We start from the raw sequence: 20024 nt of genomic DNA on the forward strand, positions 1-20024 counted from the left end.
CAAGATGCTTTCAGAAGTTCACTTCTTTCTCCAGCTCCATCCGGGCATGACTTGTAGAGAAAGCTGCTGTTAGAGCTGATGTTTTTGTAGTTGTGGCTGATTCTAAAGTACCTTTGGGAAGCATAGGTGTTGGCATGCTACATCAGTAGTCAGCTTTTGATTTTACCAGGAGATGGGCCTGTTGTAGAATGCAAAGGGATCAAAGTTTATTAAAAACAGTTTTAGAGTGACTTGTGAGGCTGTTCCCCTTAAGTAACTTCTGGCAAGTTCTGCTCTTTTCCAAGTAATAGGGATGGAAATTATTGTGAGCCTCTGATTGTGCCTGCAGTGGGTAGTAAGAGGACCTGAATAGCCTCTGCTCCATGCTGCAGGGCTCATGGGAGCTGCACTGGGAGCTGCAAGAAGTGCTTAGGGAACCACCTGGTAGCCACTGTTGTTGCCAAAAATGATTTGGCTCTTAAGCGAACCTCCTTGTTAAGCAAGGAGAATTGACTCATTCTGTTCTTTAGAGAAAACTTAAATTCTTGCTGGACTGCTCTTAATCAGATACATCTTCTGAAAGGTATGGGGAGTTTTTTAATTTAGTGGCCATTAATTTGCTTAACAACTTCAGCAGCTTGGATTGGGGATACTTGAAGCTGAAGAAGCTCAGAAGGGAACTGTGAGACTGCATTCTTTTTATGGAATAATCTGTTACTTATTTTCTGAGGGGTGAGGTGCATAGTTCTGTCAGGTATATCTTCAAATTCTCAAAATTTTGTTGAGTATTCAAGTATGAATCGCTGTTTAGCTTCTTTGTATGGTCAAGAGTACTGTTTTCTGTCTGTAACTGATTAAAAATACATTTTATGGTAATAGGATATAATTGAAACAAAACAATTTTTAAAGGGAATTTAAAGTAATTGTCTTCTTACCTTTTCCTTCCCTTCTTCCCAAACCCTTCTTCACTGCAAAGCAGGAAAGCAACATCCAGCTTCGTTTTTCATTCATTTAAAGTGTGAATTCTGATTCAGAAAAAAATACTCAGAGAAACACAAACAAAAACCTTGACAGCCTGTCGAGCTGTAAAGGGATAAGCATGTATCTGCATCCCTTCTTCACTGAAGATTTGATTTGATAGTTTCAAAAAGAGTTTATGAGGAAAAAAAACTCCAAATGCTGTTTTTCTGCCCATGAGTATCTCCTCCAACTTGTTGAAGATTTAGGCAATAGCAGACAGGTGCTGGAGTCAGCATTGCTGGAGAGATGCATCTTCAATCCCAGCATTTTCAGCAGTGGAGTGCTAAAAGGAAAGAAAAGTCTGGTAGCCAGCTTCAACGAAGCCATACATACATAGCTGAGTTGGCTCACTGGTTTCTTCCCAATGGACTTTAAAAATGGTAAATTTTTTGATTATATACTACCCAATCCTTTGCACCGAAGAAGTAACCAACCAACCAAAGAGTAGTCCATTTCCCTTGTAAGTATTTGGTCTTCCTGAGGAATGTTTTTATTTCTTTGTTTTGGTGCATGTTTTTTCCCTTTACTATGTTTCTTTCTAAATGTAGTTTCTGCAGGTTAAGGGACAAGTTTGTGTACAGAAATAGCCATATCCACTTAGATTCTCATATAATCCATTTTAGAAATAAATAGTTTTAAACTGAGAGCTGCATGGGCTGACGAGGATGCCGGGTTAACATGTGGAAAACTATCAGCAAACATCTGAAGTATAAATCTAGTAAGCTGAGAGGTGATTCATTGCAGGTGATTTCCCTGACATGTTGATTTGCTAACAGGTGAGCTCAAGGAGTTTTAGGGTATTTGCATGTTTTGATGTATTCAGCTTGTTTCTTGGTGAAACATATATGTCATATAGACGTATGAGGAGTGGCTGAGGTCCCTTGCTTTGTTCTGCCCAAAGCAGAGGAAGCTGAGGCCTCATGGCGGCCTGCAGCTTCCTCATGAGAGGAGTGGAGGGGCAGGTGCTGAGCTCTGCTCTCTGGGGACAGCGACAGGACCCGAGGGAATGGCATGGAGGTGGGACAGGCTGGGGGTTAGGGAAAGGTTCTGCACCCAGAGGGTGGTGGGTCACTGGAACAGGCTCCCTGGGGCAGCAGTCATGGCACCGAGCCTTTCGGGGTTCAAGAAGTGTTTGGACAATGCTCTCAGACACATGGTCTAATTATTTATTTTATTTTTTTAAGGTTCTTTGGGAACCCAGGAGCTGGACTTGATGATCCTTATGGGTCTCTTCCAACTCACATACTCTGTGATTCTATGATTCTATATTGATCGGTCAATTGGAAGCACTAAACTGTAAGAAAAAGTACACTAGTCATAGATTTTCGCATTCTGTGAGAACTTGGATAAATTGAACATTTGTAGTAGTCAGGAGGGTATTTATGCTAGACAACAATTTTTTTTGTTGTTGTGTTAATTTTAAAGGTTCTTAGTTTAGCTATTTTTTTCAAGAAGACTTTATCCCGTAATAAAATTAAGCTGTAATCAGTTATTCAATTATTCAAAATCTTTTTATAAGAAACTTGGTGCAATTTGCATGCATCAGAATGGAGATGTGGTAGGCAAGCAGTGTGGCAAAACATTGCTTGGCAAAAATGGCAGCACAATGTACGTGATGCAGGGCAGTAAGAAGATGAAAGATAGAAAAGATATTCTGGAAGTGACAGAAGAGAATTTATCTCAGTCTCAAAAAGGAAATCTAGAAATAAGTGGAAAAGGTTGCATAATAGTTGAAGGTCTTGTGTGAAATAGAATTAGTGGAGCCAGGGCTGTTTCCTGGGCCCTTCTGTCTGTTCCTCTAGCTGTAGTTCTCCAATCTGACTAATAGTGCCTCATAGTTGCTGAGACTGCTTTTCTGGTAGAAGGCAAATGACATATTCTAAAGGGCTGGTAGTGTTGCAGGATGTTTGGTTGGTGCAGACTGACTGCATCTGTTTCAACATGTGCTTTCTTTATCCTTTCCATCCTTCCTCGGCTGAGGAGAGACCGGAGTGGGGCTTGTTTGGGTGCTTTAAGGTTATTTTCACTGCTCATGAAATGATTGAAGTTTTTCATAGTCTGGAGGCTTAATTATATAGCTATCCATAGACGAGGACTGAAAGAGTTGCTCCCAGTATAGTCTTCTATGTGTTGCTTGTGCGCCTACTTATGTGGAACAAAAACCCTTAAGTACTTTATTTTTATTGCTTATTCACTTAATGGCTTCTCTACTGAAATTAAAGTAATAGACAGTGTTTGTGTGATACAAATATTGGCCTTAAGTGTATTGAAGTCTCTGAATTGATGCTATCTACCAAATGACTATATTGCCAAATACTTGTTGCCACAGCAATCCTGTTCTTGAATTAGTAGCCTGAAAGTGGAAGGTTTTGCTTTCTAAACACAGGCAAGATGTACAGTGAGAAAAATGTGTCCCGGAACTCTGGAAATAATGATCCAAAGGCATCTTTTGGGAAAAAAGGTCATCTCCAGTTTTTATGTGCAAAATAATTTAGCTTAAAGTCTATTTTAAGAGAACTTTAGGATCCTCTATCAGGTGTTTGTTCAAAAAATATTTACAGTTCAACAGTTCATGCTCATCAGATTTACAATCAGTTATCAAATCCTGAGCTCAAACGAATATTTCCCAACACCACTGTCTTTGTAGGTTTCCACTTTGTTTATAAGCATAAAGCTGTAACAGAAAACAGACCTTGTTTTTTGTAGGAAGCTGTATAAACCACCCAAAACCAGTATCTAGACTTGGTGGTTTTTACACTGATTAGAACTGGTTGAACACTAGGTATCTGTCTGTCTTGAACCTCTCTCCTCCTTCCCCTCCTCCTCCCTCTTTTGAGCTCTTGGAATCATCCTTGGAATCTCATTCCTGGCATTCTCTTTTGCAACCATATTTCATCTCTTACTCTCCTTTCCTTTGATAGCCCTTATTTGTATGTAATGCTGTACTTCTACTTTGCTTGGAAATGTCCCCCAGCATTGTATTATAAGCAATCTCACAGGATATTATGGCTTACTCTAGGGCTACTCCTGTAGAAATCTGATGTTAGAAATCTGCAACCTAATGGTTAAATGAAAACTATTATTATTATTATTATTATTTTAATTTAGTTATGTGTACCTTTCACATTTTTATTTTAATTTTCATCTCTGCTATTCCACTTGGTTTTGCAATACTTTATCTCCTTTATATTTGATGTGATTTTTGTGAAGACTTTCAGGAGGATGAAAACCAAACCTAATATATTAGCTTTTACTGAGTTCTCTCTGCGTGTCCGTCCCCCCACCTCTCCGCCCCATTTTTTTTTTTTTTTTTCTCTCTTGCATTTGTTCTGGACAGTAATGTTCTTGCCATAGGGCTATAGCTAGGAAGTAGCTAGTAAAACAGGACTAGATGTGAAGATTTTTTTTTTTTTGCTTACTCATCTCATAGTTGTGATTGGTATTGAGTAGAAACTAATAAAGCGAACAGAGAATTGTGTAGTATTAAATTTGTCTATTAAATTGGCTACCTTTCAGAAGTAATTAAGAACAATATTGAACTGTCTGCCTATGTAATTTTGGGTAGGTATACTTGTTATTGTCTTGTTCCTACTTTGGCTTAATTATACTGTGTCCAAAATGATTCATGAAAGGTGAAGATGGTTTCTGTTGAATCTGATGGAACAATTATGTCTTTGAAGGTGACACAGGCTGACCACAGCTCATTTCACTACTTTGGGTACCTCAGATTGGTGTGTGTTGAGTTTGAAATGAAAGAGTAAGAGCCATGTTATATGGCTCACTGTTAAACTGAATGCAAATCTTCCAGTATTAAAGTGAGCCTCTCTTATTTCTGGCAGCATGGCACTTTCAGTAGTGTTATGATTTATCAGGACAGAGTCCTTTTATCATACTGATGCAGTGCCCCACAGTCTGGAGTAAATAATCAAATTTTTAAGGCTTTGACTGGAGGTGAAACTTTGTAACCTTCAATCCTCTGAAGACAGGAACAATTTTTTTAATTGGTAGAGATGATAAATAGCTTTCCAAATAATTGTACCTTATAAGGACAGTAAGGCACTGATCACTTGGAGAAGCAAATGTGCTTGCTGACCTTTGAATTAAAGCAGAAATTGTGGCAGATAATAAAAATTATGGTCTATTTCTAGTTTTCCTCCCTAAAAGCTATGCCTGTCTGTGGTTTTGAACTTAAAAGTAGCATGGTTTAGGTAACTTTATCATTCTTTTGTTATGGAAACTATGGATTCATTGGATACCATGTAATACAAAAAAAATTAACATTCCCATGGAAATGCTAATTTGTCAAAAAATAATATATTCTCTATGTAAATTACAAAAATAAATTATGACAATTGATTAGTTGTGATCAGACACAGAACTGAATAATTTTGGTAAAAGAGAAGTACAAAATTAAGGTCAGAGTTTGGAGGAATTGTTATAGATATCTAATGCCAGATGCCTGCAGACTATGTGTAGATATTATGTGTGTTTGATACATGCTTTTATTTGCTTCTTTTGGCTTCAGCATCTTATGTTCTTCTACACCCACAATCTCTGAAGGTGCCTTTTGTGTAAAACTATTGAGCCTTGCAGGAGAGAGGCATTTCTCTTGATAATTCTAGCAATACGCATCATTTTATATGCTGATTTTATCGCATATTGTTCAAATTGGTTCATTAAAATTAAACATCATTGAATACTTCCATAACCACCTGCGCTGCCTTAATTCCTGTTTTGCTAAATGACTGAGCCATAAGACCTGCTGCAAATCTTGCCTCTTGCCTATGTTGCACATTATAAAAATGCTTGATTATATTAAAGAAAAAGAAGTACTTGCTTTCAAAATACCTTACATCTCTCTATTTTAGTCTGATAAGTTTCTTAGTAGATTTACAACTAACACAGTAATTAGTACTTGACATTGAATGAAACGATTTTTTTTTTATTATTATTATTAGCCGTGTAGGCTTCTAAAATTAAATACCTTCAGAAGCTAAAAATAAGTTTGTTTTTTTCTTCTTTTTTTTTTTTTCTTTTGCCCTTTGTTCAGATAAAGCAGTTATAACAAGCCAGGCTCTAGAGCCTAGTTGTTCCTCTGGGTCCCTGGGCTTTTTTTTTTCTCATTTATTTATGTATCATGTAACAATGAAAATATTGGAGAAAGGGAATGGGGGAAAATCGAGATTGCAGATTTATAGACTCCAAATGGCTTTTTTGATTTATATTCAATGGAATCCTTTTCCACCTTGCCTCCTCTCCATCTGCAGCCAGTTACTAGCCACTTTCCAAAAAACGCCTTATCCCAAACCCAAACAGCTGATTCTTACATAAATTAAGTCATGAGAATATTTGTAAGTCATTTCTGTTGTTATTAACTCATTTATACTTTATTTTAATGGAAGCAAATGTTTTCCAGAGCCATCAGTTTCTTTATTTGTATGGCTGTGGTTCAACAAGATGCATTTGAAGAGAGCTTGTGTCCTGGTGTGTTGCTACCTCACTGCTGGCCCTTGGACTCCGATCCCTCGTCCCTGGGCTGGGGCCTCAGAGAACCACCTGGCTCCTCCCTGCCAAAACCAGGCCCCGTTTTGGGCCCATTCTCAGGCTGGCAGGAGGGTGCTGCACTTCTGTTTATGCCTTACAGTATCCCAGGCTTTCAGCATGTCTTCTGCTCCCAAAATGGTAGCCTCGGCATCATGCTGTACAAGCTGCTAAAATGCAACCCCTTTTTCACACCTACTGTTATGAACTGAAGGAGCAAGGAAGGGAGCAGGGAAGCTGCTGTGGGGTGATACTGGGGCTGAAGGGCAGGGAGGTGGCCTGGCCAGTCTGCAGAGTCACCTGTGAGTGTCTTGAGGGCCTGCTGCTGCTGGCCTGGACCTGGACACCAAGGGGTAGGCACTGAAACAAAGCATCTGCAGCCCAGCAGAGGCTATGGTCTGAAGCTCCTCAGACACCCTTCAATGTGACAGTATGTTATAGGCAAAGGCAAATGTAAAGGTATGTTATAGTGAGCAAAGGTAGACATGGTGGAGAGTACGGAGGAAAGGAAATTCTGTAATGTTTAATGAAGTACAAATATATTTCTGTAAATATATGAAGAGAGTTGAAGCAGTAGATACTACATGTCTTCAGCTGCGAAACTTGTTCCGGTTTAGGGCAGAAAAGTCTTGATGAAACTGCAACTGCTTTACAGTAGATGAAAATCCACTGGGAAAACTCAATAGTGTCCAGTCATTCTTAATGTTTCCATTGGTGTCATGAATGATGGATTATCAAGCGTCCTTTGCACTTGCTGTGGATATCCAGATTTCTGAGCCTGCAAGACTATTTTAGGACAATCTGGTATTCAAAGTGATTATGACAGTTTGGGGAACTGATCAAGAGGAAGTGGAAAAAAAAATGAAAAAGAAATGATTCAGTGAATCTCAGTAGCTTTGCAACTAAGGTTGGGTGGAATAATCAGCAGCATGAATGCAAGATGAAGCAGTAGAGCTGCACAGATGTGTTTTGTGGCTCTGCGTTACAGTTTTAAGTGTGAGTCAGTGTTGTGATGCTATTGTGGCAACCATTGTGATAAGTTTCTATAGGATATTGTATATGAAAGTGTGTAAAATAGTCTTTGTTAGTGTGAATAGAAGACTGGGTACTTGTATTCCATTTGGAGCACGCAAGCAGATTTCCCAGTTGAGTAAGCCTCAGAGGAGAGCTGCAGAAATGAAAGAGAAATGACAGCATATTCTCTATGGAAAGCCTGAAGAAATTAGGATTGCTTTTCCTATACAAGAGAAAAAGGAAATAAAATTTTTGAAAAATAAAAGGTTGCTGCAGAGAAGAAGATGGTAACTGAATCTTCATGTCAACTGGTGATAGGTTAAGAAGTAATAATCTTCAATAGCAATAAGAGAGATTCAGGTTGGAGATTAGCTAAAACGTTAATTAAATTCTGGAATGGAGTGCTTAATAGCTGTCTCTTCCCTGATCAGTAAGTGTTCTGCTATCTACTGTCACAGTTCCTTTCCCCCCACCCTCCCCCTGAATGTCTCTATGTATATAAAAGCCCTGAAAAGAGTGTCTTTTGTATGCAAGAAAAACAAAACAAAACTGTCAGCTAACAATTCACAGACTTTATGGCCTACTTGTTTCATCTGTTTTTGTTGGAAGGAATCTAAATTCCTTTTTCTTTCTCCAATTGCTGTGAATTCCATTATGTGTTGGGAAGACCCTGGCTAGCTCTTGATGAGTCTTATGAGAACCTATAGGAAAAGAGGAAAGAACTGTGTTATTTTACTCTTTCTATTTAGAAACAACTATAATTGAGTAACAGCATGATATTCATGTCATAAAAATGGATGTGCTTTTTTTTTTTTTTAATGTTAGTACAAGTATTAAAAGACAATATGATTATTCTGTCTTTATTTTCTGAGATGCTTCTTGACACCTGACTCTTTTATTTAAACATTCAGAACATTTTAAGGCAATGCTAAGTTTCATAGTTGTTAACTTTGGAGTTGCTTTATGGTGTCAGCAAATTCTGGTTTTGAAGGAAAAGTTTAAGATTATACTCTTCTCATTGCTATGTCCTCTTAGTTCGGTATAAATTATACATTTCCTTAGGAAGTACAACTGCAAAAACTTCATTTAACAGCTTAATTGCAGTGTAAAAGAAGAAAAGAAAATGAAATCGCTCCATGGATGACTTGGTACTCTGGTATATGTACTCTGTTAGAGAAAACCAGAATGTGAAATAACTCAATCACAAAAGAAATTTGCCTGAAATTACATTTGGAACATGGGTTAAATTCCTGTTCCTCTAAGTGTTACTTGTAATGTTTGACTAATGAATATTTTCGTTAAAAGTTCACAAACTGTCTGAAACTGAGACATGGTTCTTATCTCTCATATGGTACATATTTAGATAGGTTATTTTAGTGTTAACTGGTAGTGTTTTTCAAGTGTTAGCTGGTAGGTGAGGTGAAAGAATGCTTTACAAGCATGTATAAGTATATTTTGTTGGCATTGAGAACTTCAGTATTCAAAATACAGGAGGATTTAAATAATGTTAGAATGCATAGACTAGCTACTTGGTAAGAAATAACTAACTTTAAATTTTAATCACTTGGAAGTTAAAATGTCAAGAAGAAGGATGTGCATCTCTATAAAATGAATTGCTTTCTGAGAACAAAACAAAATTCCACAAACAACAACAAAACCCCACAGAACCCTGTTAATAGCTGTGAACTTCAAGCTTTCTCTAAAACAGCAGTATTAGTTTATACACACTCTTTTTCCTTGCTGTTCTTCCCATTGTTGAACACAGAGCCCAATTATTTCTTTCAAAACAGTATCAAAAATGCTGGTATGTTAGCTTGAGTGATTTTTATAATAGATAGGGTTGTTTCCATCCATCTCAAAAGTATTCCCCTGTAGATGAAAGATGGTGTGTACTAGAGTGTAAAACCAATTGAGCTGTTAATATTATTTGAGAAGCAAGGGCTTATAGGTTGAGCTTCCTTATTTATTTTCCTTTATTTTAAACAACTGATTCAGATGGAAAATATGATGATCTCTTGGGCATGCTAGCCTCCATCATGTCTGATGGAGATGCAGCAAAATCAGACTAAGTACAGGTTATAAACATTACTCTAGAAGTAATGTATTAATGGTAATCAGTTTAAGTATTCAGGAGAGAAGAGTGGTTGCTGTCTGTGGAACAGAGATCTGTTAGCAAGAGGTGAAGCATAAGGAGAGTTGTCACACGCCATAAACCTTGTGAGCTTCAGCATCTATGAGAGCTAGGAATTCCAATTTTTGAACCTAAGTTTTTAATGAATTTTATAGGCCTTCCATATGTATAAAGGCAAATGTTTCAACTGTGTTTTGGGAGGTGTTTTCTTCTTTTTATTCTTTTTCTTCCTTCTATGAATTCATTCTAGTGCATAGCAGATACGTGGGTTTTTTTGTTTTGTTTTTTGTTGTTGTTTTTTTTTTTTTTTCCTGTGGAATTAGTGTGGTGATTATGTACTCTCATATTCTTGGGTAGTATTGCTCAATGCATTTTTTTGATATGTAGGATATGTGGATTTTGACTGTTCTCTTTAGGTTATTTATTCTGGTTATAATGGAGATGTGTTATAAGGCTCGTTGCACTTGGAAGATGAACATTGTAGTCAGTGTCTGGAAAAGCGAAAGAAATTGCAGGAGATTTTTGTAGACTTTGTAGCCTGTACACAGAATCATAGAATAGCTGAGGTTCGAAGGGACCTCTGGAGGTCATCTGGTCTGACCTCCAGCTCAAGTATCTGCTCAAGCATCCTTTCTGTCTGTCTGTGTAAAATTCAGAGAGTTACTGGGCATTCAGTAATAACATGCCATACTTGTTAAATTATATAAGGTTTTAGTATGTTTAGTATGAAACTGTATGCAGGTGCTGGTGTGAAGACAGGTTGAAGAGTCTTCCTTGGAAACAATAAATTTCAGGGTTTAAGGTTTTTATCTTTTTTTTCTTAACTACTTAAGTTCACTAAATAGTGCTGCAATTGTATTGATAAAGACATGACTTCTCATTATTTTCACCTGGAGCATGAATCACTACAAAGTAGGGGAGGTACTTCAGAGGGGAGCATGAGTGATATTTTGAAGAACCAGTAACAGAACTTTCTATGAGATCTTTCTTCTGAATATGTAGATGAATATTTTTTCCAACATTTTAATATTGCTCTGTATTGTTTTTCACAGTTTTATCAGCAGTAACTTCTATCAGTAGTTGGTTGTTAATTCATATCTTGCATTTAATCAAAGGGCTATATTTAATCAAAGGGTTATGTAGCTCTTTAACTACAGGTCCTACACCTGTGTTGTGGTTTAACCCCACCAGGCAGCTCAGCTCAGCAATATCCAGCTGCTTGCTCAGTGAGATGTAGGGGGGAATGGGAAAGGTAAAAGTGAGATGACTTGTGGGCTCAGCAAAGACCATTTAATAGGTAGAGTGAAAGCAGTGCACACAGCAAGGCAAGGCAGAACAAGGGATTCATTCACTGCTTCCCATCAGTGGGCAGATATTCAGCCAGTTCCAGGAAAGCAGGGCCTATCACGTTTAACAGTTTCTTGGGAACCTGTAAAAGGAAAAAAATGTAAAAGATGATTCTCCAGGTAGCTGTTGTATAAAGCAACTTTCGAGGAAAATTGTTTTTGTAGGAGGAAAAATTACTATTTGGTGCCAAGAAGTGGTCCAAAATAATGGAATGACTATTACTCCAGTTTAAAATAAATAAATAAATAAGTCTATTGAAACTCTTTAAATAAGTTCAAACAATACAGGGCATATAATTTCCTCTTCTGAAAGGTCTGTAATAGCATTTGTAATCTTCTGTTGCATATGGTAATGATTAAGGCTTGTGAGCCTTTATTTAACTCTTTGAGATTTTGGGTGATCCTTGGGAGTTGTATTCTCAACAGATTGTTAATTCTTATTTTCTGCTGTCATATGCTTATCAGCCAGGGAATGACCAGTTTAATTTCTATTTTCAATTTCCATGCCTTATGCTTGTAGGAATAAGTATCTTCTCAGTGCAATTTAAATGCTCTTTCTTTTGGAAGAATAATTAAAGATACTCTGAATATGAATGCTGCTTCAAAAATTATGTTTTCCTATTCAGTTAATATCTAAATGCCACTTAGTACTAGAAGGGAAAAAATAGCTAAAGAATTTGCTGGATTCTTATTTTTTAGTTGGTGATTAAGAGAAAATAATCCTAAAGTTATTTGGTGAGCTTGCTTTCCTTAAAAATTTTCTGACTAGTTGAAAGAAGTTACTTTTAACTTTTTTTTTCTTTTTTTCTCTTTTTTTTTTTTTTTTTTTTTCTTTTTCTGGAAAACCCTTATCTGAATTTTTTACTTACCTGGAAGCATTGTAGCTTCAGCTTCCTGTTTTGTCTTGAATCAGTTATGGTGCTTGTTGAGCTGTCCCAGGAACTGCTTCATTTAATTTCAAATAAACAAAAGGATCTTCATCATCTCCATCCCCCCTCCGGGGTGGGATGGGAGACCTGGGTAGTCTTCTGCTGGATTTATGTGGTTTTGCTCGTGGAAGGGTCTGTTGGAATAGGAGAGGGGTCTATTTGTGTGCTGTGGTTCAGCAGCAGGGGACTTTTGGGCCACCTTGGTGGACTTGCATGAATTCTGCATGAATGTGTTTCTCTGTGCCACAGCAAGTGCTTAGTACACCAAAGACCTAAACAAATCTACAACACTCATATTGTCTATAGCACTGTCTGCTTTAGGATACTTTTAATACTTTCAAGTTTCTCTTTAATTTCTTTTCAAGTAAGTAATACCCAGCAGAGGAAGTGGTTAATTTGATCTCTGCTTATGACTTTCTCAGTAAAGAGAACTGAGGCTCTTTAATCAGCATTTGAAAATCTAAATGCCTCCTGGCTTGAGGAACTGTTTGGGTGCTTAGCTTATGTGTTTAGCAGTGGTGATGATACAGTGTCATTGTAGCGTGTGCACCTGTAGGTGGATGCAGCACTGGTCTTTCATCCTGGAAACTCCACCACAATGAGCATGTGGGACAAAACTAGTGCACAGGGAGACGTCTGTGCATTATTGCTGATTTTATCCAACCAATTAATAGCAGAGTTACTGGTAGCAATGCCAAAGCAAAATTGAATTTCAACTTTTTTTCTGCACCTCTATTTCATACAGGGAGGTTGTTGCAATTGTCTGTAGTCTTTAGTGCATCTTTGTAGGACTGAATTTTCCTCAGGCATTGCATAATGCTTTAATTTAGCATTGCCAGATGCTTCTGTGGGAGCAGCCACATGTTGGACCATCTTTCTTCTTGATATTAGGCTATGCAGGCATGGATGGTACCCATTTATATGATATCCCAGTCGGAGAACTTTATACTGAGTTGATGTTACTCTAGAGTTGGGAGTTTCTTGATGTTCACACTTAGAAAATGTATTTTCTCCTGGACATTTAGCTGGAGCAGCGTATGCTGCTTCTTGCACCGGCAGCACAGCCACTGGATGACTGAGAAGCATCGTACAGTCACCATACTGTGCAGAAACTGCTCTTACTTTCATATTAGCCCATCCATTCATGGTCGCAGATGTTAGAAATTCATGATGACAGAGTGCCTTGCTTGGTTCCCAAATAAATACGAAACTTCCATTTGCCTTTACTTACTGCTCAGTAGCACTAATCTTTCATAAGTTTGCCTGTTGCACTGTATCAAGTGTCTTTTCATGAATGCTTTGTTGGAAGAGGCCGTTCAAAGGAGCACATCTTAACATAAATGTTCTTTTGTGCAGACGCTGCAAGCTTCCATCAAATCTGAGTTGCTGACATTTTTTTCATCTCACTTTTTGGAGTACTTAGAACCTGTGTATTTGCTAAAGATCCATCACAATAAAAAACAGTGTGAGAAGTCTGAAGTTACCATACCTTAAAAACTGATACTGTGTTTTCTCTCTCTGCATGGCTATAAACAAATTCACAGGCAGTTGGTTTTATGTATGAGAAAACTAGGAATTCAGACACTTCAAAAGGGTACATATTTAATGTATATTCATATGTAAAATGTTGATAGAGGAACAGAACTTATGTAGCTGCTTAAAGTTTGAGGAATGACTTTGTTAAAACTTCTTCAGAAACTTTGCTCAGAAGAGATGTTGGGGAGTACTGGCCTACCTTTGAAGTTTTGTTTGTTTGTTTTGTTTTGTGTGTGTGCATGTGTTTATTTTTGTTTTAATTGTTTTGTTTCCTTTTGATTGGTGAAAATTTTCAGTTTTTTTCTTGTTATGGAATGGGCAAGTCATGAATGATAGTAGTATCATGCCACAAGTCAACCCTTACAGTGTTACGGCACCCACAATGCTAATTTTGTGGCTAACGTGGTGCTGCTCTGATTTGCCTTGCCTCGGTCGGTCTCACTTTGTGTGGCCATGTCAAACCATCCCTTTGGTTGTTTTGCCTCTGTGGAATGAAAACTGGGGGAATCCCAGTTCTTTGACCTTGCTCTACAGCTGTGCTTTTGGCATGATCAAGTACAGAGTGGAGGGCAGGACACCTGTTCTTCTTCGGTGAAATTGCTGTGCCTGCACAAAAGCAATGAGCAGTTAGTGTCCATTAGGCTGAGTTTCTGTCTTTACTCAGCCTTTATTTACAGGGTGTACGTTAATGATCTGTTTCAGCATGGTATTTTAACAATTCCCATTCTCTTTGGAAAGTAGAAGAAAAGAAATTTGCTGCATTTCCCAGCAAAATTAAATGTCTTCCTGTTTTTTTTTTTGTTTTTGTTTTTGTTTTTTTTTTTCCTTGTTTGTTTTTTCAGTCTTTGCAGTAAATTCTGAGTCTTGCTTTGATTTGCATTTGAGCTGTGGTGTATTGGCAGTGAGCTATGCAGTGAAGTTAAAACTGTCGATCCTGAGTTTTTTTCCCCTTTCATTTTTGACAATCTGTAAAGAAATTGAGACAAGTCTTCAAGAATTTGAGACTTGTATAGGGAATAATACTGCTAGCAAGTGAAGAGTATAGATAATGTTCCAATATGTCTCTACAGTACTCAGATACCTCTGACCCAGAACAATTTGAAGACATGTCGGAGACCTCTTGTGTTATGTCAACAATAATAATATTGGTGTAAGCTTTTTAATGAAAACAGTTGACTGACAGGCAAGTTAGGACATAATGATGTAGGGTATTTTGTATGTGCATCCAGTAATGTGTTTTAAGTGGGATTACACTGCCTTTATATTTATCTCTAGATACACTCCTTAAGGTGTGAAACTGAACATATGGGGTAGGACATTAAAACTGAAGAATTTAATCAATATATCTTTTTTGCCATCATTATTTTTTTCATATTGGTTTGTCTCTTTGGATGTCAGATATTCACTATACATTGGATAATGGAAGGTGAAAGAGGACAATGAGGCTGTAACTGAGGTGTGTTGTCAAAAAAAGAAAAAGAAAAACAAAACAAAACAAAAAACACAAAAACAAGCAGATGGAGTATGTTCAGTTTATTTACTGGCTTTGTTTTTGCCTTTTGAAAAGGAAGTTCTTCCTGCAAGGAGAAAAAGTTAACAGCTTTTGAGGTTTTACAATTAGCCATTACTTTTTCTCACTTTGCAAATTACAGAAATACACAGCCCTTTGTTAAATGATCACAAGGATAATATTTTGAAGAACTAAACAAAGATAAACACTAATGCAAGGGAATGTATGTTTTCTGTAAACTTATATAGAAGTTTCTGAACTTCTCCTGTTTGCAGTCTACTTCTATTTGCAAACCCATTTCTGTATTTCGGTATCACTTTGTTGCCTAGTTTCACTCAGAAAGGCTGCCTGATACCTGATTGGGAACCATAATGTTAGGAATGTTAAGTAGTAGGTATTACAAAATGAAATAAAAAGGTCACATAGTCCTGAGCTGTAGGATAATGCACATTGCACATTGACTTTTCACTTCATGCCATTGATGGTGACATGAAGTAAAGACAACCCCTTCTTTTGACTTTATGGGGCAGATTTCTTTTTTACCTGACCTTGTTCTGTGACTCTATTTAAGTGTCTTTGTGTTACACCCAGCTACAGTGGGAAGTATGTAATTCTTTTCTCCATTAGCAAGTTGTAGAACTGAATCCACTTTTACATCCATAAATCTAGCTGCGTATAAAATTCAGCACTTCCTAACTGTTATGTTCACCTGAAAGTATGTCCTAGTTTCTGCTGGGATAGAGTTAGTTTTCTTCCTGGTGGCTGCTGTGGTGCTGGGTTTTGAATTCAGGAAGTGCACAGTGCTGATACCAGAGGGATACTTCAGTTGTTGCAGAGCAGTGCTCCCACAGAGCCGAGGCCTCTGCTGCTCCTGGTGCTGCCTGGCCAGAGAGGAGGCTGGGGGTGCCCCAGGAGCTGGGAGGGGACATGGCCAGGACAGCTGGCCCAGGCTGCCCAAAGGGATGTCCCACACCATGTGGCGCTGTGTGGAACAGTAAAACTGGGGGTTGGCTGGGGCAGAGGTAGGGAGCTGCTTGTTCAGCAATGTGGACATTGGTCCATGGGTGGTGAGCAATTGCACAGTGCATCACTTGCCTTGTATATTTTTTGCTATTATTATTTGTTATGTCTTTATTATTTATTATTTGTACTAACTATTATTATTTGTCCTAACTATCTATTCTGTCTCTGTCCTATTAAACTGTCTTCATCTTAATCCAAGAGTTTTACCTTTTTTCCACTTCTCTCCCCCATCCCACTCGAGGGGGTGTAAGGGAGAGGAGTAAACGAATGGCTGTGTGGAGTGTAGCTGCCTACTAGGTTAAACCATGCCAAGGAGACATAATAATGTCACAAAAATTGAAGGAGCACAACAGAAGGCAAGCAAGTTACTACTGTGTACCCTTTAAGTGGAGATTGTTTGATGGTTAGTACGCGTCTGAAGGGAAGAGGATTTACAGGAGTCGAAGACCAGACTGCTGAAAATTGCAAGTTTCACACTTCAAATAGAAGCCCATTTTTCAGGGAGCAAGGAAGTGAGAGAAAATAATTTGATCTGCCACATTGGTACATTAAAGCAGAAGTGTTTTATTTAAGGATTTTATTTATTTCTTTATGGTCTTAGCATGATTTCTTACCTGCAATTAACTGCTAGATAATAAGAAAGCTTGGTTTTCAATAGGGGATAAAACTAAGGCTTTTCCCAAGTAGTTAGTTACAGCATGAATTTATTCTGAAATGATCCATTCCTGCTACTGAGCTAGAAAACCAAGCTCAGTCTTTATCAAAGTAAACAAATCAGAGAGAGATAGCTATGAGGGATATATTTAATTATATGGCTAAGAAAAAGTGATGCTCCTCATCTCATATCTATGTCATTGCCTTTCAGAGAGTCTGTGACTATCTAAGCACTGACTAGCTATCCAAATCCTCCTGAAGCTCAGATCCTGAAGTTGAATTCTTGACATGAGCTCACTTAAGGTTTAGGGAGCAGTGTTATTTAGCTGTTTCATGCTTTGATGTTTCTGTTCTGTGTAGGAGAGAATTGTATCAGTCTTGTTGTTGTTACATCAATTATAACATTAGGAGCTATTAACTGGCAGATAAATGGGATGGACTTATGAATAGCAATAATGGGAGAGTGGGGTTTGATTTGGGGAAATAGAAAATGTGTATAAATAGAAAAAATAACAAAGTATGGTTGGAGAAAGAGAACATTGTTTATGTGTTTTAAAGATTGTAAACTTGCAGTGATGGGTAAGACTTTTGGGAATTACTGAAAGGAGGGTGAAGCAACATAAATGTCAAGCTCAAGAAAAATGTTGCTTAAGAGTTATGATGCATTTTGTAACAGTCCTCCTGCCAGAGTAACTAAAGTCTTTTCACTTGGTGAAAAACAGGCAGTGAAAAGAACGGTTAACAGCAATGGCTCTTTGTCCAGGTGTAAATGATGACTTTGGATACTGTTTCACATCTAATTTCTCACAGCATCATCCAAAGATGACATTACCCTTTCTATCCTGTAAGAAGAACTTGCTCTTTCACCTTATCTTTCTTTATTCCCGTAAAGTATGGATTTTTTTTTTTTTGGTACTGTTCTGTTTTTTAGTGAAGCAACTTACTTGCATTGACTGCTTTCTTGTAAAGATGTGTGTTGTGTTTCCAATAAGATACTCTTAGGCCAATATAACAGTAAAAATCTGAGGGCCTGTCTTCACTGGGATATACTAAAAAGGCTATTCTCTGCAGTGTCTAACAGCAAGTAGGTAACACTATCTAAATGCTACCATTTACCTTTTTGGCAATTATCGTGCCCTGGCCAGACACTGACCAGGGCACTCTGTCCTGTTTTTTTAACAGGACAGGGGGAGATAATAAGATGAACAATCTTGTGGATTGAGGTAGAGAGTGAGAGATCACTTACTGATTACTATCACAGGAAAAACAGACTCAACTTGGGGCAAAATTTTATTTATTGCGGCTTAAAATTGATTTAGATGGTGAGAAACAAAGGTAAAAACTTTGGATGGGGAATGGAGGTTGCTGTCAGTCTGTACCACTGGGTCTCTGCTGCTCCTTCCTCCTTGCCCTGTACCCCTGCTCCAGTGTGGAACAGATTTTTAAATATTTGGCTCTGACAGTTGTGCTGTACTCTTCTCAAAAATTTCAAATAAGGGTTTAATTAATCTAAGGGTTTGTGAACATTTCCCTTGCTTACACTTTGCATTTCTGCCAAGTCCAATAATATCTTACTTTATAACTTGTGATCTCCTGTCCTATCATTATTTCTCTCTGTTTTAACATTAAATATCTGGGTAATTGTTCCCTGTTGCTTTAAGTGGTTTGCTGAGGTTCACTTCCCACCTCTTGCTTTTGTACCCTGCCAGTATAACCACTAATAATCATCCAAGATGTTAGTTAGCTATGCTAACTGGCCTCTTGGCTGTTTTGTCACTCTTTTATTAAATAAATTTATTAATTGAAAGCCTTTTTTTTTTTTTTTTTGTAATAATACAGGATTATAAAATTGTTTCCTGTGTTATTTGTTTTTTTCATGCAGTTAATCACAAGCAATGAAATGTAGGCATAAATGTATGTTACCTGCAATAACTTTATGTGAGAACAGATGTTTGTATGTTTGATTGCATGTTATCTTTTAATTTTTTATTTATTTATTTTTAATACTTGTGTATATTTTGATGTTTATCAGCACTTTTGTGCTCAGTAGCTAGTTATTTAAACTTTAAAGGAAAATCTCATGGTACTGGCACTATTTAATCCTATTACTTCGTGTCTACTGATATTTTTTAAAACATTATTTGCTTTGATAAGTGAAGGGGCAATAGGTGTTAATTCTGTGAGGAGTTATTTTCCTAGGGATACATTCGTATCATGATCCTCCTTTCAGTAGACATTGCTTTATAAAAGCAGTGTATTGATAGCCAAATACCTTTCAAGCTTAAAAGCTTTACGGCTTGTTCTCATCAACACCAGACTATCTCTGTTTCTGCTGGACTTACAATTCTAAATCTTTTTGTTTGGAACATTAGTCTTTCTGTAATTTCTATTATTCGTTACTCACTTATTTTAATGTATTGCTCAGCAATTTGTGTTACATACATATTACTATTAAATGTTACTTTAAATGTTGAAGGAAGGCAATGTTTTTTGTTTTTTGTTTTTTTTTTTAACAAAACCCAACAGTGTACAGAGTGTCTAGGACTTAAGTTTTGTCTAAGGCTTTTAAGTTTCAACTTAGGTACTACAAGCTTGCATAAATAAGAAGAAAAATCTTTCAATCTTGTTTTAGTATATAGTATTTACAAATAAAAATGTCTTTCTTGGAGAAGGTGTAAAAAAATATTTTGTGTGTTTTTCAAAAATATAAATTTGAGGTGTAGTTTACTTTGGCATAGTCTTCTGATTTTCTTGGATTAGGTAGATGCCTGAGGAGGGAGTGAGGAGAACATTCATGAAGATAGCCTGGTAAGAAGTTTGAGAAGGGGAGGCAAGGGGAAGCAGTTTGCAAGATGCCGAACAGATGCTTTGGCTTCATGACAAATGGTTTATGAACACAGTCTGGAGCATTTCATGAAATGCTGTGGGACTAACACATGTAGATAGATATATGCAAATTTGCTTCTAAGTATTTTAAAATGATGAAGAATGAGGTTGGAAAAGTAGAGTGTTCTAAAATGTGTGTATATGCTGAAAAATGCATGTTGGTGCCTCCAAAGGTTATAGCAGATGAGTTTAGTATAGGAACAAGATCTTGAAATATTTCTTGTTCGTTTGTTATTTTATTGTGATCTTATTTTCCTCCCAGTAGTTTTATCGTTATCTTGAGGTAAATTGAAAGAAATATTTCAAAAATTCTGCAAAATTTAATTCTTATATTCTGCTCCTTCATTTTCTCCCATAGATTCCCTTCAGAAAAAAAAGTTGGCGGGTTTATCTGTTTCCTGAGCTTAGCTTTAGAAATGTAGAAAAAAAGTATTTGGTGTGGAAAAAAAATACTT

At 37.2% G+C, this 20024-nt stretch overlaps 1 protein-coding gene across 5 annotated transcripts in view; it reads left to right on the plus strand.

The window, feature by feature from the left end:
- PTPRK (protein tyrosine phosphatase receptor type K) overlaps positions 1–20024 on the plus strand; it is a 414301-nt gene that overhangs the window by 113785 nt on the left and 280492 nt on the right. The gene's annotated exons all lie outside the window — the stretch shown is intronic.

This window comes from Anas platyrhynchos, chromosome 3 (genome assembly GCF_047663525.1).
Source record: "Anas platyrhynchos isolate ZD024472 breed Pekin duck chromosome 3, IASCAAS_PekinDuck_T2T, whole genome shotgun sequence".
NCBI lineage: Eukaryota > Metazoa > Chordata > Aves > Anseriformes > Anatidae > Anas > Anas platyrhynchos.